Source organism: Trachypithecus francoisi, unplaced genomic scaffold (genome assembly GCF_009764315.1).
Source record: "Trachypithecus francoisi isolate TF-2019V2 unplaced genomic scaffold, Tfra_2.0 Lachesis_group21, whole genome shotgun sequence".
In the NCBI taxonomy this organism is placed as follows: Eukaryota; Metazoa; Chordata; class Mammalia; order Primates; family Cercopithecidae; genus Trachypithecus; species Trachypithecus francoisi.
Window position 1 is genome coordinate 24,637,601 of NW_022681467.1, and position 27,717 is coordinate 24,665,317.

Consider the following 27,717-nt stretch of genomic DNA (forward strand, 5'->3'; position numbering starts at 1 on the left):
AGAATCCTGTTGTAGAGCAATTTTTGCCTCACAGCATTGTCGAAAACAATAGAACAATCAACTATCAATTGGCAGAGGCCAATATCTAGGTATGATACCCACAGAGGCAGACGGCATAACAGAGATAAAAGAAAAAGACAGTCAAAGAGAGCCCTGCTAACACCAGTGGCATCCTAGAGAGGCTGTGCTCATGCCCAAGGCTGAGTTCTCTGAGGAACAACATCAAATGCTGTGCTCTGTGTGGGGAAATAGACTTTCCTGAAATATAAAAAGAATATTTATTATAGAAGTAAACTTTATTTCTCTTGTTCTTTAATATTGGGAGAAATATTGAATACATAGAGTCCTGATTGCTCTAGCAATGTTACTAACCAAATAAACAAGCAAACAACAAATCTGTGGGAGCATGGAGAATTGGTATTCAGAGTTGCTACAACGTATTATCTAAAATGTCCACTTTTCAAAAAAATTGTTCAGTACCATAGGAAAGGTAAAAAGTATTGTGAGGCATGCAAAAAATTATATAAATATGTGGAAAAGAAACAAAACATTCTAAAGCAGCACTCAGATTGAAATTTATAGCTGTAAATACGTATATTCAAAAAGAAGAAAGACCTCAAATCCATAACCCCATGTTCTGCTTTAAGAAACAAGAAAAAGAAGAGCAAACTAAAGCAAAATGAAAGAAACAGTAAATGTAGAGTACAAAGATGTGAAATAGAAAAACAATAGAGAAAAACCCAACAAAACCCAAACTGGTTCTTGGAAAGATGAACAATATCGATAAACTTTTAGCTAGATTGATCAAAAAAACAAAGAGAGAAAAAAACTCATATTACTAAAATGAGGAATAAAAGGGGGCATATTACAAAATCTAAAAAGGAATATTGTTAACAATTGTAGACCAATAAATTAGGCAAACTAGATGAAACACACAGATTCCTAAAAAGAAACAACCACCAAAACTGTCTCAAGAAGAAATAGAAAACCTGATAGATCTATAACAAGCAAAGATACTGAAGCAGAAAACTTATCACAAAGAAAAGTTCTGGCTTTTACCAAGATGGCTTGGTAAACTCTACCAAATGTTTAAGGAAGAATTAACATCAATCTCCCACAAACTCTTCAAAAAATACAGAACGAGAGAACACTTCCCAACTCCTATGAAACCAATATTACCCTGATACTAAAATCAGGCAAAGACATTACAAGAAAACTATAGATCAATATCTCTCATAAATATAGATGCAATAATCTTCAACAAAATTCCTGTAAATCAAGTCTAGCAACATAGAGAAAGTATTATAAACCATAACCAAGTGGGATTTATCCCAGGAACGCAAGGCTGGTTTAACATCCAAAAGTCAATTCATGTAATATACAATATTAATAGAATAAAGGAGAAAAACATGGTCATTTCAACAGAGGCAGAAAAGCATTCGGGAAAATACAACACTGTTATGATTTTAAAAGATCAACAAGCCAGAAACACAAAAGAATTTTCTTAACTTGATAAAGGGCATCTATCAAAAAGGCACATTTACCATCATTCATAATGATGAAAAACTGAATACTTTCCCCTTAAGATGAAGAACAAGAAAAAGATGTCCATTCTCAGCACTTCTATTTGCCACTCCTTTTTTTGTTTGTTTGTTTTATCCTTAGCAAACGAACACAGGATATTTGCCACTTCTATTCTGGAGGTTATAACCAGAAAAAATAGGCAAGAAAAATAAATACAGACATTTAACTTGGAGAGGAAGAAGTAAAACTATTTTTACTGCACATGACATAATTTTCTATAGAGAAAACATTTAAAATCCACTCAAAACTATTATAATAGATGAACAAGCCAGCAACTATGCAGGATACAAGGTAGATATACAAAAATCAATTGTATTTCTATATGTCAGCAGCAAACAATCTAAAAATGAAATTTAGAAAACAATTCCAGAGATAAACCTGGAATCCTAAATAAGTGGGATCAACCTAACTGTCCATCAAGTGATTAATGGATAAGTAAATGTGATATACCCATACAAGGAATCTTATTTAGCAATAAAAAGGAATGAAATACTGATATAAGCTTCAACATAGATGAACTTGAAAATACTATGCTAAGTGAAAGAAGCCAGCCAGAAAAGGCCACATGTCATATCATTCCATTATACAAAATGTTCAAAACAGGCAAATCTATGGAGACAGAAAGTAATTTAATGGCTGCCTGGGGTTGGGGAAGTTGAGAGGAAATGGCAAGTTACTGTTAATGGTAAATTATTTCTGTAGTGATGAAAATATTCTAAAATTGTCTGGAGTAATGGTTACACAACTTTGTGAATATACTTAAAACCACTGAAGTAGGTCTGTTATATGGTATGTGAATTATATGTCAATAAAGCTGTTGTTTAAAAGTTTCATCTTTGCTGTATTTAGTGTCAGATTATTTTCATCTAACTTCCTCATAGTCATAAAATTACTGCCATGGCTCCAGGTATCTATCATATCTTCATGAGACAATATCTAGAGTAAAATAAAACGGTGTGTGTTAGGAGATTGCTTTCTCATATTCCTTTTTAAGATTGAAAAAACCTTTCTCAGAATCTTCAGGCACAATTCCTCTCACATTGGTAAGAATTGGGCCTTATGTCCAACCTTAATATCGGAAGAATATCACTTCTCTGCTCAAAATCCTCAAAGGTTTCCCTTCTTACTCACGTCTAAAGTCCTTATAATGGGCTACAATATCTTATATGACTGAAGCATTGCTCCTTATCCCTCAATACTGCTTTGCCACAACCTCTGTAGAATTTATGGGGTCCCTGTTGTGGCAACTCTAAGTACGTTTCAGCATGTCTCAACAGCTTAGCCCTGAATCATGTTTTGGCCACAGTCCAATCTTTCACAAATCTATCTGTATGCTTTGCTCTGTGACAAGGACACTGTCTTACCAAGGATGCTATAAGTGTTTTTGAAGTGGGGAAGGGTCTAACTCCAAAAAGTTTTAGCATTGTTCACAGAAACAATGAATAAATCATACCCACAACTTGAATTTTTTATGTTTGGTTCAGAAACAATTTGTGCACATCTAGTATTTTTTTAGTACTTGTAATATTTAAGATTTTGGGGGCATGTTGGAGTATCTAAGAGATTAACTCATTATTTTAATTGAAATGTATAATTGAGTAATGGGTTTAGATTTATGATTTTACATTAAAAAGTATAAGCAATTTTAAGTGTGTAAACTGATTTGGTACATTTAAGAAGGCTTAAGGGTCGATATATTACAAACGTTATTTAAATATCTAAAAGGTTTTGGCCAGGTGCGGTGGCTCACCCCTGTAATCCCAGCACTCTGGAAGGCCAAGGTGGGTGGATCACCTGAGGTCAGGAGTTCAAGATCAGCCTGGCCAACACGGCAAAACCCTGTCTCTACTAAAAAATACAAAAAGTAGCTGGGTGTGGTGGCACATGCCTGTAATCTCAGCTACTTGGGATTGAACCCGGGAGGCAGAGGTTGCAGTGAGCCGAGATCACGCCACTGCATTCCAGCCCGGGCAACAGAGCAAGATTCCATCTCAAAAATAATAAATAAATAAATAAATAAATAAAAGGTTTTTATTCGTCAGATAATTAAAGTACCTAAAAAGAAAACCAATTATATTAACTTTATTAATACAGTTAAAAATGTTTAAGTTAATGGCAAAGGCTTCCTTAAACTTGGTTATTAAAGTTTACTAGACCTACAGGTAAAAAAGTAAGATTTATAAGCTGGACTTAAAAGTTTAAAGAACTAGGATTTTCTTAGAACTAATAATTTCTAACCTTAATGCATTTAATATTAAATCTAAAGTAATCAAAAATAGTTTTATCCGTGTATAAAAATCATCCTCAGGAGTCACAAACTGATATGGGCAGTTTATGGGATAGGCACATGACTCACTGGAGCCAGTGAGATATGAGAAAATGCCAGGATTTCTGGAAAGGTGTTTTGTTTTTGTTTTTGTTTTTGTTTTTGTTTTTTTCCCCACAAAGCCTACCAGCGCATGCCCTTTCTCTTCCCTTAGTCAATACTGTAGATGATACGAGGTCTAGAATAGGAGAATCATCATCTGCACAGGAGAACCAACACCTATTTTATGATGGCGCAAGTGTAGAGCCAGAGAAGGAAGCTAAGCAATACAATGCTGTGAGAGCCAAAGGAAATGGGCCTTTGGTGACATCGTCTGAGCTGCTGGATCAACCCTTACCTGAACCTACACCTAAGCTCTTTAGTTACATGGTCCTGTAAATCTCCTTTCCTGTTTAATTCCATTTTAGTTGAATTTTCTGAACATGTCCTGACTAGTAGAAGGACCCAGCAGAGTGCAATGGATGGAGTCTGGATTTGGATTTAGACATAAATGGGTTCAAATCCTGACTTGGCACTCACTCGCTGCAAGGCCTTGACCAGTACTTTTCCTCTCTGGGTCGCAGTTCCTTTCTGAAAAATGGCAATAACTCTTCCACCCATATACCTAAGGTACCCAGCATAGTGCCTCTGCAATACCGCACATGCCTAATCAGTGTGTTCATTTAGCATGTTATAGGTGCAGGGACTGATCGGGAGCAGAGTCCCTGTCCTCTTGGATAAGTCCATTCTTTCCCTCTTTCTCCTTTTAATTTTGTTTGCTCACATCATGTATGTCCCAAAAGTAATTGAGGAGCCGAACTGAGTCACTTCTTCCCATCCACCAGCAGTGTAGAGTCCAAGTTATTTCCCTCCCCAAGACACCAGTGCATTTTCTTCCTCTGACAAGACTCCCAGGATCCCTTTGGTTGATGTTGCTGTTATTTGCGTTCACAGTTTATTGTCCTCACTGAACTCAGGGCATCTCACTGACACCCAGCATAGGACCTGGTACACAGCAGGTGCTTAATAAGTGTTTGATGAACAATCAGTTTAAACACAAAGCTCTTAAAACTCTCATCTTGTCTGTTTTCTTATACATATAAGATAGGGACAATAGTTACCTGCTCTTGATGGATTCTTCTTGCCCATGAAAGCCTACTCTGGTTCCCGCAAGCTAGAGCCATTGCACCCCTTCTCAGCTGTCTCACCTCATGTTTGATCAGCCATCTCTCCAGTGGGATCCTGAAGCTGTTGGTGATTAAGGGACTAAAATCATAGCAAGCTAACAGCTGATGTGGTGGCATCCATCACTGGAGTCATTTTTCTGCCTTGGATTTGCCAGTGGATGAGATTGAGATACACCATTAACTTTGATGCTTCACTGGAGGGCTGTTCTGTGCCTTCGGTAATGAGACTTGGCAGTTCTTTCCTATTCTCTGCCGGGGCTAGAGCTCAGCCTGTGGTTCCAGGCATCTGATTAAATTGTCCTCTGAATTTGTCTTTAATTCTCAAACACGAGTAAAACCAAGTCCTTTGGGAGCAGTTGCCTTCATCCACCTCCATACCGGTTAGAAAAGTGTTCAGTGCAAGAAACGGAAAAGCTAACTGTATTGGTTCTAAACCAGTAGGGGTTTGTTTTTCTAATATAAGAGGCCAGAGGCAGATGGCTGCTAGTTTTGGTTCAGCAACTCAACTATGTTAGGAGACATGACTGATTCTCTTGACCTTTCACTCATGGTAAAGAGATGGCTGCCACCACACCAACCATCATGTCTGTGTTCAAGACAGAAGGAAAAAAAAAAAAAACTTCAAGAACCCCCACCCTCACCCTGCATCCAACTTGGCAGACTTTTCCTTATGTTTCATTAGCCAGAAGTGGGTCACAAGGCCACCCTTAGCTAGCTTTGAGCAACTGTGATTCATGTCTCTTCCTGGTATGTCTACCTCAGTCTTCTTCAGATGCTGCTGCAGCTATGCTCAGGGATTAGTGCTTGGAGTTGCAATCTTCTATATTCTTATCTAACCCCTGTGTGAGCTGGGGCCTCCTTGCCTCTCAAGATCTAAATACGATTGGCTAGAACACTTGACTGTTAAAGATTTCCTCAAGGTATCCTTGAATTTCCAGGGTTGGGTTGGAAGATGGCTGATGCCCTCTATGTCAGTTCCAGCTTTGGGCACCTGCTTTCCCAAGCGGTGTCTCTGTTCCACACTAAATCCCTTCCGATGTCTCTCATTCTGCTCCATCCTCCCCACTATCACCACCCTATGCTCCTTCAGCCAAAGAAAAGAAAACAAATGAGTAGCAGCCAATCATAAAGTCTTGGGACTTTGATATTTGATACAAAGCTCAGCCAATCATAAAGTCTTATCACACCTCTCCACCATGACCTTCTTTATGTATATACATCCTGAGGTGGAGAGTTTCATCTTCTTTTTATGTACAGTGAGCATGTATAAATGAGTATGAGTTCATATATAATCTCACACAAGGCTTCCATGTCCACCATCTCACCAGATTTCTCAGGAATCCTAAGATAGGTGTGAGAAGGTCCCCCTGCACCCGGACCTGCCTAACTTTGAGCCCTTTCGCCTTTGAGTTTCAACCCTGAGTCTTAGAGAATCCCATTACAAGAGTTAGGATTTTTGGTTGCAAATAACAGAGATCTTGCCCCCCAACCCCCACCCAATTTTAGCTTAAGGGAAAAAAGTATATAGTGGCACAGCTGTTTTTCCTAATGCTCCAAGGACAAAGGTAGAGCCCAGACCTGGGACCCAGAAGGCCTGCAAGAGACTGTCACTCACTTCGTTCTGCTGTACCCTTCCTTCAATGCAAACTGGCTTTCTCTGCTTCTGTGCCACGACCACCAAGAGCTGTAATGCTTTCATATAATAGCTCCTCCATTGAAGAGATCAGCCCAAACTAAGCTCTTTGTCCCAAATCAATATTCCCAGGAAAGAGATTTGTTAAGCCAGGATCAAGGATCTAATCAGCTATGTTGGGTGGAAGGGGGTCATATTGCTTAAATATGACAGCCTAGTGAGCTTAAAACCAAGCTCCAGTGAGTTATCTGGGAGCATGCAGGCTACTAAGATTTTTGTTTCGGCTGGGCGTGGTGGCTCAGGCCTATAACCCCAGCACTTTGGGAGGCCGAGACCAGTGGATCACTTGAGGTCAGGAGTTTGAGACCAGCCTGACCAATATGGTAAAACCCTGTCTCTACTTAAAAAATACAAAAATCAGCAGGGTGAGGTGGTGCATGCCTGTAGTCCCAGCTACTCCGGAGACTGAAGGAGGAGAATCACTTAAACCCCAGGAGGCGGAGGCTGCAGTGAGCTGAATTGGCACCACTGCACTCCAGCCTCGGTGAGAGAGCAAGACTCTGTCTCAAAAAAAAAAAAAAAAAAAAAAAAATTACCGATAAAAGTGAGGAGCATCGCAAGAAAACACTTCCTTTTTGATCCATCCCCTTCTTCCTTCTTTGACTTTGGTTTTATGAAATGGCAGCAGCTATTTTGCAACCATGAGACAGACAACAAACCTGAGGACATAAAGCCAACACAGCTGTATCAGTTAGCTTTTGCTAACAAAATATTCCAAAATGTAGTCGCTTAAAATAACATTTATTGCTCAGGATTCTGTGGGTCAGAAATTTGGGCTGGATTCAGTTGGGATGACTCACCTCTGCTCCACATGGTATTGCCTGGGATCCTTTTCATGTCTGGGGTGTCCAATGGCATGGCTGAGTCTCCCCCCATGAGGTGGAGGTTGACCCAGGCTTGTTCACATGGCAGCAGCACTTCAAGAGGACCAGAGTGGAGACCTAGGCTTAGAACATTTATACTCTCACTTCCATTGCATTCTACTGATCAAAGACAGTCATATAGCCAGCCTGGGTCCAGAAGATGGAGAAACAGACTCTGTTTTGATGGGGCCATTTGCAATTGAGCACAACAGACAAGGATGGTTAAGAGAAAAACAGAAAAAGTCTGGCTAGAGATGACACCTTTCTTGAGCTATTGCAACAGTGTAGAACAGCCCTCCTTCAGGCTTCATCATATGATTATACAGTTAAATATCTTGTTTTAAAGAAGACACTCTTTTACTTGCAAAGAGGTCCCTAGCCTATACACAAGAGATAAGAATGATACCTATTCATCAGACTGTTGGAAAATGAAATGAGATATGTATGTAAAGCCCTTAGCAGAGTTCCTAGGATACAGTAAGCGCTCAGGAAAAGTTTGCAGGTATTGGCAATTATGGGGGACTGGCCCATCCCAAAAAGGCATTAGCAGTTCTCATCCTAAACAGAATACACACCCATTATGGACTTCTATTAGCAACTTCCAAAGGGGACAAGCATATGCTGAGCCCAGCCCCACAAGGACCATAGAGGCCAGTTACTAGGGGTCAGTATGGACTGTGGTTAGGCCGTCAGCTGCTGCAGAAAGTTGGGGTCCCATAGAAAACCTAAAACTTCAGGTCCACAAAGAAGGGTTCCAGCTCCAGTTCTAAGCAGAGAGGCCAGAGGAAATCACTGAGTTTTTTTTTGATGGGAAACTGAGGTCTAGGGAAGAGAGATGACATACCCAGAGTCACACAGTGAGTTTGGAACCAAGTTACGAGAGAACCCAGCCTCCTGACTCGCAGTCTAGAGCTCTGATCGTTAAACTGTATCCACTCAAAAACTGTTTGCTCTTCCCCCACCAAGAATGGAAATTCTTGAAGGGTTACACCTTGGGGATAAAGATGTGGCTAAAAGGCAAGACTGGAAGTAAAAGTACTTGCCCATGAATAGTGATGAGTGGTAGCCAAGGGTTAGAGCTTCTGGAGGACATGGTCTGTTTCTTGGCCTGGATATTGGATGCTGGATATATGAGTGTGCTCATTCTGTGAAATTCATAGAGCTGTAATGTTTATCATCTATGTTATATTTCAATTAAAAAATATTTTAAAACTGCTTCTCCAAGATCTCATCCCTACTAGAGGACTCACGGAAGGCAGACACAGCTTGGTGTCATGGAGAAGGCATTGAATAAAGGCTCAGGAAATTTGGGTTCTAGACTTGCCCAATACTTACTAGCTGGGCAACCTTGTCTTAATGGCCTGAATGTCTGCTTCCTTATTTCTGAGACAGGAATATTAACACTTCTTCCAGTAAAACTGTAGGCTGGTTTGGGGGACAAACAAGATCATAGATGTGAAAAGACATAGGAAACAATCAGATATGTGTGATGCGTGCTGTCCAGGTGAGCGGGCATCATTCTCCTTTTGCGAGTGATTGTGTGGGGCAGTGGGAGGGGGGATGTTCCAGCTCAAAGTGGGTGACTCAGTCCTCACAGAAGCAAATTAGAACCTGGCCTTGTGCATCAGCTGTGCTGAATCTCAGAATCCCGTTTGTGCGAAGACGGCAGATCAAGGCAAAATCAAGACAAATGTGATTTCACTGGGGCAGCTGGTCTGTGTGTCCCAGGCATGCATACCCTCTGCGGAAGCTGAGGCTCCGCTGATATCACGGCAGTTAGCACCTTCCTCCACACACACACACACAGCAGGAGGCTACTTCAGGTCATCAGACTCGAGGGAGGGGTGATGGAGCTCTCCTAGACTGGCAGGGCCAGTGGAGGGACTGTCAGCAGCAAAGTAAAAGTCTCTGGCAATCGGGGTCCTCATCTCTCATGCCATCGGTGTCTGTGAAATTGTAATTTAAGGCTAGAATTGAAGGCTAAAAGGAAAATACCATGGCATGAGAATAGGGGCTGAGGTGGGGCAGGAGTGCAGGTAGGTTAGGGACTGAGTGTCGGGGGCACTGGCTGCTGCCAAGAGCTGTGGGCGGACTGAGGTCTGAGAGGTCAGTTCCAGGTCAAGTGCATTCTGAGACCCCACTCCACATGCACACCCAGCCCCCCTCACTGTGCTCCACTTACAGCCCTCACTAGGATCCACTTCATTTTTAGTGTATTTCTGGCACTTCTGCATCCCTCAGTGCCGTTCCACCTTTCTCTGCACCCATAGCTGCTCACGGCAGCACTGCTGACTCTGCCCGAGGACTTCCTCCAGGTGCAGGAGCTGCTCAGCCTGCACAGGGCCAGCCCAGAAGTGTCCAGGAGCTGAGGGCCCTGGGAGCAGCCCTTGGCCACTAAAGAACAAAAGGTGCTGGATAGATACCACCATTCCCCTGGCTCTGCAGGTGAGACGCCAGCCCTGTAGCAGTCGATGTTCTCCAGAGAAACAGAAGCAAAGGGATATCTACACATAGATATAGAAAGATAGAAAATGGTTTATTATGAGGGATTGGCTCATGTGATTGTGGAGGCGGACAAGTCCCGCTAGCTGCAGTTTGCAAGCTGGAGGAGGCCCAGGAAAGCTGGTGGCGTAGTTAGTTCCAATCCACGTCTGAAGGCCTGAGAACCAGGTGCTTCCTGTCCCTCTCAAACAATCTACTTATGCTCAAATCCTAGCCTCAGGATCTGCTTCTGAGAGAACCCACTGCAAAGCGTGTACTGTGTGTCTTCCCTACTGGAATATACATGCTTAGGAGCGAGGGACTCTGGTTCACTGATGTAGTCCAAGTACCTAGGATTGTGCCTGGCACATCAGAGGCTCTAGAAAAACATTTGTTGAACAGATTGTTTACGCATTGAATGGCAATTCAACAAATAGTTTTGAAGTGCCTACTTTGCCAGCTTTCTGCCAGGCATCCAGGACATACCTGGAACAAGACAGAAGGGAGTCCTACCCCGTAGTATTCATCATCTAGCGGGAGGAGAAACATAGACAAACCCACTGCAGGCAATCAGTACTGAGACAAGGACATGCGGAGGGCTGTGGGGGCACAGAGGAGGCCGTGGGTGGATGCTCTGGGGTGATAGCCTGGAGCAGAGCTTTGTGGGCATATGACCTGGGTGGTCACATGGCCTCACCCTTGGAAGGAACCTAAACTTAGTTTTTATTTTTATTTTTATTTTTTTGAGATGGAGTCTCACTCTGTCACCCAGGCTGGAATGCACTGGTGCGATCTCAGCTCACTGCAACCTCCACCTCCCGGGTTCAAGCGATTCTCCTGCCTCAGCCTCCTGAATAGCTGGGATTACAGTTGTGTGCCACCAAACCCAGCCTCTAAACTTGCTTGAATGCTTTGCTGTTGCCATCTTGAAATTCCTAATAAGTTTGAACGTTTTCATTTTGCACTAAGTCCCACAAACCATGTATCTGGTCCTGCCTGGAATGATATCCCCACTGAGACCTGGGGGTGCTGCTTGAAGGGAGGTAAGCTGCAGAGCTCTGTGTTCCATGCAGGGGACACAGCATGTGTAAAGGCTCAGAGATGAAAGGGAGCCCAGTGTGTTCCAGAAACTGTAGTACTTTGGTTCGGTTGGAGCACAGAGGGTACGGGATGCCAGAGAAGGTGGCAGGGGCCAGACTGAAGGGCCCTGTGGGTCTCCCATGCTCAGGAGTCTAGACTTTATCCAAAGGCCATATTAGGTGTTAAGAGTGGGGCAGGAGGGCACAGGGGGCAAGACCGGTGGCAGCGAGACCTGTTTGAGCCTGTTCCAGGAATCTGGGGCAAAGAGATAGTGAGCCTGGCAGATTTGAATGACACTTAGTGGGTGGAAGACAGTACTCAGAGGTTGACTGAATACAGAGGGAGAAACTGCCAAAGTCTGTTTAGACTTCATATTCAGAACCCCTAGGGAGTGGTCCCACAGGCCTGGGCACCGTGCCTCTCGGATGCTGGCTTGTGACGACGCATTTCTGCTCAAGCCGGGGAGATGAAACCCCCGTGGGGAGAGGCTTGGCTCTGGCTCCTCTTCTCCCGGCAAAAACACAGGCTTCCAATGAGCTTTCTGTCCAGAACTTTAATATGTTAAAAATGACTGTGGAGCTGGACTCTGCCTCCCAGTGCCTGATGCTGCAGGAGTGGAAGCCTCCTGGGGCATGAGAGGGAGAGAGGGGATGATGAAGGGGACCTGACTTGATCCTGCTAGAATCCCCAAGGTCAGACATTCCATTCTGGAGAATCCTGGTACATAGAGTGTCGGAGCCAGAAGGAAAGTTACCTGTGATCTCATCTGACCTCCTTCCCGTGACAGATGGGAGCAGACCCTGCAGAGAAGAAATGAATTGCACAAGGTCACAAGGAGGGTTGGAGAATCCTGGGCTCCTGGCCCCTGTTCTGGTGCTCTGATTCCCAAACCCTGGCACCTCTTACTCCAGAGGATTTGAAAGGCACATCACTCAAGGTCACAGGATGCCTCTGGCTTTTTAAATAATTAAAGATGGGGGTCTCTCTATGTTGCCCAAGCTGGCTTCAAACTCCTGGGCTCAAGTGATCCTTCTGCCTTGGCCTCCAGGGCAGCTGCATGTAAATTACAGGTGAGCTCTACTATGTCTGGCTGCTTCCTTTGTTAATGAACGAAAACTCTAACTTAAAATGCTTTATACTGATGGTTTTCCAAGTGCGGTTCCCAGACCAGCTGGCATCAGCATCACCTTGTTAGAAAGGCCAGTTCTTGGCTTTACCTACTGAATCAGAAATTCTGGGGGGGGAGTCCAACCACCTGTGCTTTAACAGGTGCTGTTAATACCCACTCCAGTTTAAGATCCACTGCCTTCATCAGTAAAGATGTCTATCATCACACTAATCAAGACGCCCAGGGTTGGTTATCTCAGTGGCCCAATGACTGTAGTGTCCCAGGTTATGCCTGTCTTCTCATTCCTCCGTCCTCAGTGTGTGGGCCTCTGACTTCAGGCTTGGACTGTCCCAATCACTAGGTGACAGCTCCATCCACGGCTTCACCGTGACTTCAGGAAGCAGAGGAGATGGCCTCCCCAGACATCCCTTTTCATCAGTGAGAAAATCTTGCCTGAAGTTCCCTAGCAGACATCCCCTCATATGTCATCGGCCAGAATTGGGCTGCATTCCCTCCTCAAACCAATCACTGGGAAATGAAGTTATGATTAGTTAGGAGTAATCTTCAGCTACAGAGAGGAAATACAACCTAGTAATACAAAGGTACAGGTCCTTTGCAGCAACCTGGATGGAGCTGGAGACCATTATTGTAAGTGAAGTAACTGAGGAATGGAAAACCAAACATTGTATGTTCTCACTCATAGTGGGGGCTAAGCTGTGAGGATGGAAAGGCATAAGAATGATACAATGAGAGGCAGGAGGATAGCTTAAGCCCAGGAATTCAAGACCAGCTCTGGCAACATAGCAAGATCCCATATGTACTATATATATATATATGTTTTTAAATTAGCTGGGCATGGTGGTGCACACCTATTTTTTAAAAAAATACTTAACCTGTGTGCCTCAGTTTTCACATCTGTAAAATGGACATAGTAATATTTATCTCAGGAGTGTCAGGAGGACTAAGTGAATTCATATTTGTAAAGCACCTAAGACAATACCTGGCTATAGAAGAATTTGTTAAAGAAATATCATATGTAGTTCTTTATCTTGCTTTTTTATAACTTAACTATAGGGCTTGGAGATCATCCAGTAACAGTACAGAGGCTACTTCCTCATTCTCCTTTTTACTGTTATTATTGTTGTAGGATATTCCATTTCATGAGTATGTATAATTTATTTAACAATTAGGTTGTTTTCATTTATTTGCTATTACAAACAAAGCTGCAGCGGATAAGCTTGTCATGTTGTTTCGTGTGTGAGTATCTATTGTAGGACAAAATCCTATGAATACAATTGCTGGGTTGAAGGATTTGTGAATTTGTAATCTGATAGACATTGCCACATTGCCCTCCATAGAAGGTTACACCAATTTACACTCCCACCAGCAGTGCATAAAGGTGCACGCCTCTCCACAGCCTCACCACCAGAGTGGTTCCCATTTCATCACAACCCTCCACCCATGACAATCCATGTGTGTTGTTGCCTTCAATTGCCTGGGAAGAAATAGACCCACGATGAGAGACAACTTGCCTGAGACACATCAGTGAGCTGCAGGAAGTTCCAGATGAGGACCCTCCTCAATCCCAGTACCACACTTCACAGTTTACAAAGCACTTCCCGTCCTAGAGTAGACCATCCCTTGGGTCCCATACTGTGTACAGCAGCTCCCACAATGCTCTCACTCCCAGCAGCCAGCACCTGTGTCTTTCAGAGGACAGTTCGTAGCCTGCTGGGCCCAGCTTTGCCTGCCTATATGGAGAGCTAGAAGTGCCTAGAAACGTATGTCCTCCAGAGGGGAATTTACTCCCTCTAATTACTGATGAGCACAGGAGTATAAATACCCCAGCTCCTTTGCCCCTCAAATGCGCCAACTCTGAGGTATGACCTAAGCCACCTCCTTTGCAGGACTGACCTGGTGGGGCTTGGCAATAACACACCCTTGCTGGCCCTGCCTACTTCCCCTACCTCCAACAGCCGTTCCTGGAAACACTTCCCACACAGTAAGTCATTTTCACAGGAATCCTTGGTTCAAGGTCAACTTCTGGAGATCCCAACCTAAGACGCCTCCATGGTCTCCTTCATGCTTCCCTGTCATTGGACTCATTGTACAGATGAGAATACAGTGGCTAGTTAGAATTGACACACCTACCAAGTGGCCATGGTGGGGACTAGTACCTAGGACTTCTAGCTCCTTGTCCGTGTTCCTTCAAAGGAAGGATCACAACTCCAGCCCTGGCTGAAAATAAAATCTGTCTCTTTTTTCTTCTCACTTCCTGAATGCAGTAAATTCACAAACACCTGCCTGTGTATGCATCTTTCCATATGGTGCGTCCCTGGGCCTCTGCCTCTTCTTGTCTCCAAAGTGAGTGTGCTGTTTGATACTAAAATCGGCTCAGTATTTCATTTGGGTCACATCCTACATGTTGAGTTTGACTATAATTGCGGCAGGCGGACCATAATACATTTATTTAACACCAGCATATTTTAAATTTGGACCTCTTGCATGTTATTTGCATCTATTTGACTGGGGAGGGGGATCAACAGATACAGCTCCTGCGTTGGTCAATTTGGCCTCTCATGACCTAGAATGGGAGCTGAGGACCAACAGGCTTGCCCCTGCCACAGGGTCTGTACTTAAATCAGTGGCTTAGCTGACTCTTACCCTGCTCTGTCTACATACAGGGCAGAAGTTGAGGCACCTATGTGAGGCTTATGTTGCCCCAGGACTCACCTTGCCTAGGACTGGGGTGATGCCTCCTCTGTGTCCAAGTGTCCACTCCCACACATGTCACTGGAGACCATGAGCTCCATGAAGGCCAACAGCACCTCTGGTCACTGCTGCATTCCCAGGGCCTGGCATGCAACAGATGTTTAAGGCACATTTTGGTTAGATGAATGAATGAATGAACAAATGAGTGAATGCATGAATGCACACCGGCTGGTACATCTTTCCAAAGCACAGTTCTGATCCTGTCCTTCTCTTGCTCAGAAACTCTTAGTGGCTCCCAACAACTGCGGGATAAAATCCAAGGCTTCATTCTGGCATTCAAGGCCCTTCATACCTTGTTCCAACCTATGAATGTACAAACAATTATTGCAAATGATTCGTTTCAGAACTGTGACAACGGTCCTGAAACTGAGCCTTGGAGAGGGAAAGAGGTGAATTCTCTTACTCACCTGTGTCATGGTTTCCTCCCCTCCCCTCCTCTCCCCTCTCTTCCCCTCCCCTTCCCTCCCCTCCCTTCCTTCCTTCGCACCTGGTTAGAACATACAGCCCAGGCCCTAGGCCAAATATCAGAAATGATCTGAAGACGCTGCCTGGGAAGGGACAGCTATCTGCAAGGAAGGGGAGTTAGGATTAGCCTGAGGTTAGCATTGGAGTGGTTTCCCAGAAAGACTCTGGCTGTACTTTCCCAATCTTTCCAGGAGGGGGCGGCAGCATCCCTGGTTACAGGCGCTCACGCATCTCTGAGCTCCCGGGCAGGATGTGTCTAGGGGTGGAGAAGTGAGTGTCTGTGATTGCAAGTGTGACAGAGGGTCTCAGCATATGATTCAGTGGACATGGGTGAGAGCACTCCAAGTGAGGTGTGTGTGTGTTCATTCGACTCTCACTCTGCTTATTGTGTGTCCACTCTGTGCCAAGCCCTGACCCAGATACTTGGGACACACACAGCTCAAGAGACCAGGGCTCCGTAGAGGGGAGCAAAGAAAAAAGCAAGCAAGCAAGCAAATAAGTAAGTAAGTAAGTAAATAAATAAATAAAGTGATGTCACCAGATAATAAAGATCTAAGGTGGGGGTCGGGACTGATTTGAACCACGTGGTCAGAGCACCTCTCCAAGAAGGCGACCTCCATACTGAGACCAGAAGGACAAGAGAGAACTAGCCAAGCACAGATAGATGTGGAGATGTGGGAGATGGTTCCAGGCAGAGGGAGCAGGGAGAGCAAAGGTGAGATGTAGCGCTGTCTTGTAAGAGTTTGAGTTTGGGCCGGGCGCGGTGGCTCAAGCCTGTAATCCCAGCACTTTGGGAGGCCGAGACGGGCGGATCACGAGGTCAGGAGATCGAGACCATCCTGGCTAACATGGTGAAACCCCGTCTCTACTAAAAAAATACAAAAAACTAGCCAGGCGAGGTGGCGGGCGCCTGTAGTCCAGCTGCTCGGGAGGCTGAGGCAGGAGAATGGCGTAAACCCGGAGGCAGAGCTTGCAGTGAGCTGAGATCCGCCACTGCACTCCAGCCTGGGCGACAGAGCGAGACTCCGTCTCAGAAAAAAAATAAATAAATAAATAAATAAGAGTTTGAGTTTGAAGAGTTCGAATTAATTCTTTTTTCTTCTTTTTTAATTCTTTCTTTATTTTCTTTCTTTCTCTTTCTTTCTTTCTTTCTCTTTCTTTCTTTCTCTTCTTCTTTCTCTCTCTCCTCTTTCTTTCTCCTTCCTTCCTTCTTTCTTTTCTCTCTCTCTCTGTCTCGGACTCTCGCTCTGTCACCCAGGCTGGAGTGCAGTGGTGCAATCTTGGCTTGCTGCAACCTCCATCTCTCGGGTTCAAGCAATTCTCCTGTCTCAGTCTCCCTAGTAGCTGGGATTACAGGAGCACACCATCATGTTTATTTTTTGTGTTTTTAGTAGAGACGGGGTTTCACCATGTTGGCCAGGCTGGTCTCGAACTCCTGATCTCCAGTGAGCCACCTGCCTCGGCCTCCCAACGTGCTGAGATTACAGGTGTGAGCCACCATGCCTGGCCTGTTTTTGTTTCTTGAGTTCAAATTTAATTCTAAGGACACGAAATCCTCAGATGTTTGAACAGCCAAGTGATGTGATGTGATGTTTGATTTGCACTTTCAAAAGATCTCTGGCTGCTGAGTGGGAATGTGTTAGAATTGGGCCAGTGACAGTGAGAAGGCTACCGCACCAGTCCAGGCCAGAGCTGCCGTGTGACCATGGGGGCTGAGGAAGTGTGTGGACGCAGCACATTTGGGAGGTGGCACTGCTGACAGTGGGGGCGAGAGGTGGAAGCAGGGCAGCTCCTGGTTCTTGGCCTGAACCAAGACTTCTAAGGGGAACAGCTGTGTCAGGGGCAGTCTGGCATTGGAAAGGCTCATTTCTCCCTGAAACCTCTGTGGTTTGGCTCCCCGACCTGACCAGTTCAGGACTTCCAGGGCCAGTCCCTTCTCCATCCTCCTCTTTTCTGGAGGGAGGTTCTGGAAACAGCTGGTTCCATCCTAACCTCCAGGCTTACCAGGGCCCTGCAGGGCTCAGGAACTGAACATTCTGCTTGGATCCTATATGGGGACTTTTCAGTTCCAGGCAGCTCTTTGTCTGCCCTTCCTCTCTCCCACCCTCCCTCCCTTCCTTTCTTCTTTCCTGCCTGCCTGTCTGCCTGCCTGCCTGCTTGCCTTGCAATCATAGCGCACTGTGGCTATTTTTGTTGTTGTTGTTGTTAGAGATGGGGTCTCATTATGTTGCCCGGGCTGGTCTCGAACTCCCGGGCTCAAGCGATCCTCCTGTCTAGGCCTCCCAAAGTACTGGGATTACAGGTGTGCAACACTGCACCTGGCTGAATGCTTTCTTCTTGACTCATTCAATCCTTGATGGGAGACAGGTAGCATGTTGTGAGGAAGGAACCCAGATCCTATGGAGAGGCACTCAGCTAAGGTTGCAGGAGACAGTGAGACCACTCACCCAACACATAGTGAATGAGCCTTCAGAAAACTCCATGCCCAACTAGTGCCAAAAGAAGCAGAGATGAGCTATCTGCCAAGCCCTACCCAAATTGTACATTTATGCACACAGTATGTGTTCCTGTGTTAGTCATTATATTGTGGGTCTGTTATGCAGCAATAATAATTGGAATAAATAATCTTGAATCTCAGCCCTGCCCTTTCCAGCTGTGTGAACTTAAGTAAGTCACTTAAGGCCTCTGAATCTCAGTGGCCTCAACTGTGGAATAATACAAGTAATAACAAAGGAGGATAGGTATCTCATGAGAAATTCTCATAACACCCAGAAAGGGGGACTCGTTTGTGAAGCATCCCCTACAGACAGCAAGCAGAGATATGCAGGCTTGAGCCTGAGGTTTGTGCAATACACAGTGCTGGGGCTTTTGTTCAATACTCTGAAGCACTCCCTAAGGATCCAAGCTGGGTTGTCGTGGTGTTGGATGTGGTGGTTTCTGAAGAAATAAGACTCCAGCATCCAGAGACTTAGTGCTTCCAGGCCCATGATCCTGAGCGGGTTCACCAAAAGGCCTGCCTCCCCAAGCCGCGGCCCAGGTACCACGCAGGCCCATCCCACAGCAGGGAGCTCAGGGCCTTGAAAACTTCACCTCTGGGACCACCACCACCACTGCGGTCACACCCTGGACTTGGAGTCCTTATATCACCAGGACTCAGGGGCGTATCAGGCCCACAAACACTGTTTCCAGTCACCTTCTGCTCACCTTCCAATTCCCACTGAACCCGCTCTGAACCTTAGCTGGGAGCTATAGACCCTCCACCCCTCTTCCAGCCACAGTGGAGGGGCTGTGCTACAGACTCAACACCCGATCCTGGCAAGACGTTCACCAGGCTGTCTCCGTTCCCTGACCTATACAGAGGGCAGGATGACCTTATTTGCGGAGTTGTCATCAGGATTAAAGATAATAATAAGTACACTGTCACTGGCCCCTCCAGCAGGTGCTAGAAGGCTGGAGGTCAGGAGGGCCACAGGCAAGTGCTCCTGCAGACAGAAGCTTTGCTTCCAAGCCTCCAAGGACGCTCGCCAGCCCTCTCCAGCACCCAGGCAGATCTGGGCTGGGCTGGAGGCGTGGGTCACCACCAGAGCCCTTGCTGCCCACGGTGTGTGATGCATGCTGTTGCCAAGTAACAGGCCTTAGCTCAGGCCCTGAGCCCCAAGGTCAGCCGCCCACCAACAGGCTTGCTATTTCTGGGCTATAGGGACTGCCAGTGCTCCCAGATTCCTTGCCTCGATCGAGCCTTGTGGGAGGAGAAGCATACCTTGGCCTCTGCTTTGGGCAATCCGTAAGTTGTCATGTCCCTTTCAGAGCTGATCCAGGAGAGGCTAGAATGAGAAATCCCAATCTGTCACCAGGTTTGGGCCCAGAGAAGGGGAGAGACTCACCAAGACACAGAGCAAATCAGTGGCACAGCACGGGCTCCTAATCTCCTAATTCCCATTCCCATTGGCGAGATGATGCAGACAGCTCAGAGAGGTCAAGTGACCGACTCAAGGTCATGCAGCAAGCAAGGGGCAAAGCTAGGATTCCAGCCAGGTCTGTCTATTCCAAGATGACTGTAGCATCATTTATGTACCCTTGTGATTTGCAGGCGGGACTCCTTGAAGAGGAGACTCAGGTATCTGCAGAAGAGTCTCAGGGCCTCGGAGGAAAGGTAAAAGAGACACTGAGCTCACAAGTGACACTCTGGTATGCCTTCCTCATTTTCATCTATTTTATTTGAGTCTCACAAAGAAAGAAAGAAAGGCTAAAGTGTTCTGAGGAAACTGATGATCCATTCAGTGCCTTAATTGCATCAGTGTGAAAAATGAGGCTCACGGAGGGGAAGGGACTTGCCCAAGATGCACAACAAGAACTGGGAGCCAGCCGGGCACAGTGGCTCACGCCTGTAATCCCAGCACTTTGGGAGGCCGAGGCGGGAGGATCATGAGGTCGGGAGATCGAGACCATCCTGGCGAACATGGTGAAACCCTGTTTCTACTAAAAATACACAAATTAGCTGGGCGTGGTGGCATGCACCTGTAGTCCCAGCTACTTGGGAGGCTGAGGCAGGACAACTGCTTGAATCCAGAAGGCAGAGATTGCAGTGAGCTGAGTTGGTGTCACGGTACTCCAGTCTAGTGACAGAGTGAGACTCCACCTCAAAAAAAAAAAAAAAAGAACTGGGAGCCAGGATCCCTGACCCCTCCACTCCCCACCGTGGGTTCCCATTGCTCCCCATCTTATGGATTGGAAACAACGTGTCCAGAGGACCTATGTGCTGCCAGCTACTTGATAGGGACTGTGCAGCAGCTACTAAATGCTGAGTCAATCCTTTTAAATCGGCATCATGAGACTCTTCTTTCATCCCCATTCCACTACCTAAGTAGCATCTTGTCCCTTTTTTCTCATGCATCTTGGACTTGGTGCACTCAGAAATGACCATGGGACTTATTGATTCACTTATTCATCGCCAGCCTCTCCCCAACTAGAAGGCCAGCAGGGCAGCAGGGACAAAGTCCCTCTTGTTGACACCTGTCTCTGCCTTGCCTGCACTAAGCTTGGCACACAGTAGGTGCTCAGGAACAGGAATGATGAAGATGGAGCCTCACAACACCGCTAGAGGGGACAGTTGTCATTTTTAGTCACCTAGTATCCTACTCCCCTTCCTAACAGTACCCTGATTTCCACATCCTGTGGATTCTTAGTGATTTGCTACATCTCCCAAAATAAATTATAGTTCTCCCCTCCCCCTGCAGAATGTTAATAATAACTAATAATAATAACACTAACATTTATTGAGTGTTTTCTGAATGCCAGGTCCTAATGTTCTAAGCACTTTACATAGACATTTCATTGAATCTTTACCATAACCTTCAGCCCAGACACAGATGTGGCTCCCAGCTCTCTTCCAGGGAGAAAGCAAGGCTCAGAGAAACAGAAACTTGCTAGGAGGTAGCAGACTGGGATTTGAACCGAGATCGACTGGCTCTGGGGTGCCATGCCTTTTTACTCCCTGTGAGTGCATTTTCCTTAGGCCCTGCCTCTCACTGCACTCATACAACTGAAGCAAGATGTGTGACCTCACCACCTCGCCATATGGGGCGTTACCGTCTGAGCGGAATGACGAAGGGTGGGAGAATTAGTGGAGATGCTAATCCCATAGGTGGGGCCCTGACAATCAGGTAACTTCTCTTCTGGTTCCTGCCTGATTCCAAGCCTGCCTCAATTCTGTGTTCCCCAATAATCTCCCAATAAATTCTCCATTCTCCCAAGAACCAAAGATTCTAACAGGTACAAGAACAAGAAAGGACATATCAGTTAGCTGCTGTTGTGCAACGAAACGTCCCCTAAATTTAGTGGATTAAAACAATAAGCAGGCCAGGCGTGGGGGCTCACGCTTGTAATCCCAGCACTCTGGGAGGCCCAGGCAGGTGGATCACCTGAGGTCAGGAGTTCAAAACTAGATTGGCCAACGTGGTGAAACCTCGTCTCTACTAAAAATACAAAAATTTGCAGGGCGTGGTGGTGGGTGCCTGTAATCCCTGCTACTTGGGAGGCTGAGGCAGGAGAATCTCTTGAACCTGGGAGGCAGAGGTTTCAATGAGCTGAGATGGCACCACTGTACTCCAGGCTGGGCAATAGAGTGAGACTCCCTTTCAAACAAACAAATAAAAACAATAAGCAATTATTTCTAACAATTCTATGGGTCTTCTGGTGTGGACCAGCTCATCTAGGATGGTCTCACGCATCTGTCTGGCGCAGCTGGGAGGGCTCACCTCTGTCTCATGTGGCCTCTCACCCTCCAACAGGCTAGCTCAGGCTCATTCATGGTGGTCTCAGTGTTCCAAAGAGCGGCGGGTACTTTCAAGCCTCAGCTTGCATTATGTTTGTTATTGTTGCCATTGGCAATGACCATTGTCAGGGTATGAAGAGATTTCCAAAGGGCATAGAGAGAGGAATGGGATCGTGTGGCCATTTTTACCATATACCACTGCGGGGAATTATTGGAGGTGGTGCTGTGCTGATCACCACTGTACAAATGGGGAAACTGAGGCACGGAGTAGGAAAGCAGCTCTCCCAGCAACACACAGTGAGTTGGACACAAAGAGGAGGTTTTCCAAACCCTGTGGAATCTCTAACCTCAGCCACTGTTTAAGGCAGGGCTTGGTTTTTCTCACTCTGATGTGAAACAAGCTGGTACAACAGTCTCTCTTGCAATAAGGAAAATCCACAGTGAAACATTTGTTGTGCAAAATTAGAGTCCCATTTCCTGTGGGAAGTGCTCACCTGGGATAATTGTCTTTGTGCGCAGAAAAGTAAGAGACGGACCTGAAAGTGTTTTCCGGAATCCAGAAAGGTGGCTTTCTTTAAAAAATCAATTACCTATTCCCACTTCAGAGAAAACACTTCACAGACGCATTTTACATTCTAAGTAGAATTCAGTGCTCCCGGCTGAAATCTACCTGAAAATTCTTCTCAAGGACTGAGCGGCCAGACAGAGGCCCCCAATTACTTCTGCTATCGACGTTTCAGGTGCAGGACGCTGTGGCCATCTCAATAATGAACTGCTTTTTTCATCCAGAGGAAAACTCAAAGTGTAAAATTGGCCTCGGACTTGGCTTTTCCTCCCACGCCTGGACTGCAATCGACCAGGCTGACGCCTCCCTGGCGCATGCTTAATAGTCACATAGGAAAGGCACTGAAGGGACTCCCTTCATCTAGGTCTGCTGCTTTGGCGTCGGCTCAGGTTCCATCCTTCTCACTGTGGGGAACTGGATGATGATCCAGCAGCACTGGTTTTCTCGTCTGTAGAACAGGAGCAGTAACAACACACCTAGCAGCATGCAATCGTGCCAGTGTCGTGTCACAGTGAGGCGTTCCAGGCCGCAGTATTTTGTCTGAAGAGTCAACAGCTGTGCTCCCGACACCCCATTCTCCCCTCCTCCCCAGGACGAGGGAGCTAACATTTGTCAAGTACCTCCTACACACCTTAGGCCTCGACCTTTCCACCGTTCCATCTGGGCTCAGGGAAAGCAAGTGGAGGGTGAGGCTCTGGAGTAAGACTGCCTAAATTCTATTGTCATGGCCAACCTGTCGGCCACTCCCGGAGCTCTCCAGGCTCTGGCCACTTCTCACGCCTCCACCCCTGACAGCCTGGCCCAAGAACCTCCAGCCCTTCCGAGTTCATGGGGCTCCTCCTGGCCCATCTGCCTGCTTCTTCAGCCATCTCCATCCCAATCTATTCCTAATATAGAAGCCAAGGGACCCTTTGAAAATGGAAGCCAGATCCTGCCACTCTGCTCAAAACCCTCAAAGTACCCCTCCCTACTTGGAGGAAAAGCCAAGGACCATGCAAAGGCCTGCAAAGCCCGTGATCTGACACCTCCGACTTCCCTTCTTCCCCTTGCTTCCTCTGCTGCAGCCAGCCTGGCCTAGATGCCCCCAACCCTCCACTCAGGGCTTCTGAACCTGCTGCTCCCCCTCCCAGCCACTGCCTGGCTCACCCCACCTCCAGTCAGGCCTCTGCTCAGTTGTCACCTCTGCAGGGAAACCTCCCTGACGGCCTGGCCCTCCACATCCCAAGACTTGACTTCTCTCTTCAAAGCTCTCACTGACTGATGTATACGTATATGTTTGTTTATATATGTATCTCCCTGTACCGGGCTCCACGTGCCAACAAAGCAGGGACTGGAGGATGGATGATTCTGAACCCCCAGGAGCTAGCATGGCCTTGCTCACCGTGGACCGTCTGGGCCTGTGACTACAACAATAGCTGTCACTCACTGACCTTTGAGAAGGAGCTGGACTCCTGACATGCACTGTGTCCCCATAACTCTGAGAGGTCAGTGACAGTGGTACTCCTCGGTGGACAGAGGATGAGTTGCCCTGAGCCACTCTGTGGGGAGGAGGAGGCACTGGGTTGTGCCCACGAGGGCAGCTCAGGCCATGAGTCCAAGCTCAGGAAAGCTCAGAAGGCAGCAAGGCGGCGCCCGAGGGAGCACCTGGAGCCCTGCGCATGTGCAGACAGGAGGATGGAGAGGCTCGGCCTCGCAGGGTCATCACTACCTGGGTGGGGCTCAGGCCCCAGGCAACAGCATCCGGAACATACCAGGGCCTGGGCTCCTCCCAAGCTCCGAGCGTCACCCATGCAGGCTTCTTTCAGAGCCAGTGGGCCGGGTGAATGGGTGGTGGGACCTGTCAGGGCAATTAGAGAGCACAAAGCTGAAGAGCTGGCAGCTTAGGACATGACCTGGGGAAGTTTCCCTGGGCAAACACAGAATAAAGGCTTTGCCTGCCCCTCACGCTGCCCGGTGCCAGATTATGTAATGTGTTGATGCTGCAAGTGGTGTCCTCACAGTCCTCTGAGAACTCTGCCTGCACCCCAGGAAATGAGGCCCAGCTGACTGGACACCCCCTAACCTGCCCAACACACACACACACACACACATACACACATACACACACATGCATAGACACCACTGTCCAAGGGAAAGCAGAAACCTGGCTTTGGAGTCATTCACTCACAAACTCTTTATTGAGCACCTACCATGTACCCTGCACCGTACTAGATGCTGGGGATATGGCAGCAAACACAATGGACAAAAGTGATGCCCCTAGGGAACTGACATGTTGGGGGAGAGACAGGCAAGAAACATGACATGCAGGTGGGATGTCACATGGTGATGTGTGCTCTGGAGAAAAACAAAAACAAAGCCGGCAAGGAAAACAGAGGCGAGGGTGTGGCTGGGCAGACATGAGGGCAGGGGCAGTGGGGAGCAGTGCAGGAGAGTGGACAAGTGCAGGGGCCCCGGGGCAGGCCTGTGTATCCTCGCCATAACACATCAGCTCGGGGCAGGATGGGGGTATGTGGAGGCTGGAACGGCGTGAGTGAGGGGAGAGGAGAGTACAGGATGTATGCGTGGCGAGGACTCAGACGGATGGACACCACTGCAGGCTTCCAGCCAACAGACCTGAGGGCAAGTCTGGTCCTATCAACGTGCACAGTGTGGCAGCTGCGGGTGTCATCTACAAACAGATCTGGGGGTCCCCTACCTCCCGAGGCCATGCTCCCTCCCGTCTGCAGCCTGCCCATCTATTACTTCCCCATATTTGCTCCCTCCCCTGCAACTCACCTATGCTTTCATTCTGAGCTATGGGCAGGAGGAGGTAACCTCCTGCTCCCAGTGGTCCAGGTCTGGCAGGATGGACAGCACCACGGCTGCTGGGAGAAGGAAGATGGGGCCAGGTGGGCAGGAGGGGCCCAGGTACTGGCAATCAAAGGTCAGAGCTGGTAGCAGACTCTTGGAGCTGGAATGACCCCTCTGGACCAGCCACCCCTACCTTTCCCCTCCAGCTTTTATTTATTTATTTAAATGGTTTCTCGCTCTGTCACCCAGGCTGGAGTGCAGAGGTGCGATCTCAGCTCACTGTAGCCTCCACCTCCTGGGTTCAAGTGATACTCCTGCCTCAGCCTCCTGAGTAGCTGGGATTACAAGGTGTCTGCCACCATGCCAGGCTAATTTTTGTATTATTATGATTATTATTTTTTTAGCACAGATGGGGTTTCACCATGTCAGCCAGGCTGGTCTTGAACTCCAGATCTCAAATGATCCACTTGCCTCGGACTCCCAAAGTGTTGGGATTACAGGCGTGAGCCACCACGCCCAGCCTCCCCTCTAGCTTTTAATTTGAATATTTTTTGTACTACAGAGAAGTTAAAAGAATCATGCAATGAATACCTTACACCCTTCACCAAGGCTCCCTAGTTAGCATTTTGCCACATTTGTGCTGTTCCTTTGGTAGGCAGGTGTGTGGATGGGGTAGGGCAGGGTGGGAGAGAGTGGGAGAGATATCATCAAGCTTCACCCCTAAAAACTTGGGCATGCATTCATGTATCAAGCAGAATACTAAAACAAGAGGCATTCTCCCACACAACAAAAACACTAAATACCAAAATAACCAAAATGTGTCACATTGGCACAAGGCTGTCCTCATACAGCTCATAGTCTAGTCCCCCAAATGTCTTGATAACATCCTTTGTAGCAGTTTAACTTTTATTCTTTTCACTACGGGATTCCATCAAGGATCAGACACTTCCTTTGGTTGTTACATTCCTTTAGGGTCTAATCTAGAATGAATAGTCCCCACTGTACCGTCCTCCCCACCTTTTTTTTTCCTTTCATGACATTAACATTTGTAAAAGGGACAGCCCAGGTGTCTTGTAGAATGTTCCTCAAATTGGGTGTGTCTGATTGTTTCCTTGTGATTAGACCTGGCTAAGCATTCTGGGCACTAAATCTGCAGAGGGGAGGCTGCGTCTCCCATTGTGTTATATAAGGAGGGCCTCCTGCTGGTTTGCCCCATCATTGGTAATGCTAAGGTGTGATCATTTGACTAATGTGTTCCCAATGATCTCTCCATGATAAAGCTAATCTTTCCTTTTGTACATAATAATTCATCTGTGTGATGAATTATGATATTCGAGATATGTGACTATCCTGTTTCCTCACAAAATTTCACATAGTGATTTCAGCAGCTATTGATACCTTGCCTGAATCAATTATTGCATTAGTAGCTGCAAAATAGAGATTTTTCCCATTATCCTTTCTACGTTCTTCTGTAAAGTTTTCCTCTCCCTTCCCTCTCCCCTGCTTTTGTAGTGTCATCATACACAGATTAAAAAATAATTATTATTTTCAATGTGTTGTAAATCCACTATCACCATTGTTCTTATTTGATGCTCAAATTGTTCCAAGTTTGGCCTCCAGGCTGGGGCCCCTTCAGGTGAATTCTTATGTCCTTCCCACTTTTTAAAAACAATTTGATTGAAGTATAGTTGACACACAATGAATTGCCCATATTTTAATATACAACTTAATAAGTTTTGACATATGTGTACATGCATGAAATCATCACCGTATTCCAGGGAGTGAACACACCCGTCACCCCAAAGTCTCCTCAGGTATCTTTTTTGTTTTGTTTTGTTTTGAGACAGACTTTCACTCTGTTGCCCAGGCTGGAGTGCAGTGGTGCGATCTCAGCTCACTGCAGCCTCCGCTTCCTGGATTCAAGTGATTTTCATGCCTCAGCCTCCCTAGTAGCTGGGACTACAGGCGCCCCCCACCACGCCCAGCTAATTTTTGTATTTTTAGTAGAAATGGGGTTTCACCATGTTGGTCATGCTGGTCTGAAACTCCTGGCCTCAAGTGATCCACACGCCTCAGCCTCCCCAAGTGCTGTGATTACAGGCGTGAGCCACCGCCCCTGGCCCTCCTCAGGTATCTTTATCCCCTGCAGCCCTTCACCATCTTGAAGGAACCACTGACTTGCTTTCAGTTACTATAGATTGGTTTGCATTTTTTAGCATTTTATATAAATAAAATCCTACTCTTTGTGTCTAGTTCCTTTCCCTCAGCATTGTCACTTTGAGACTCACCCATGTTATCGCATGTATGCCTAGTTTTCCTTTGTGTTCTTGAGCAGCATTCGGCTGTGTGGATACACCACAATTCTTTTACCCACGCATTGACATGCGGATGGACAGACGGGGTGTTTCCTGTTTCGGGCTCTTACAAATAAAGATGCGCATGTCTAAGTCTTTGCACGTACATGGATTTCTTTTTCTTTTGAGTAAGTACCTAGAAGCGGACATGGCTAGATTTTATGGTTAATTTTTAAGAAATTGCTGAAGTGTTTCA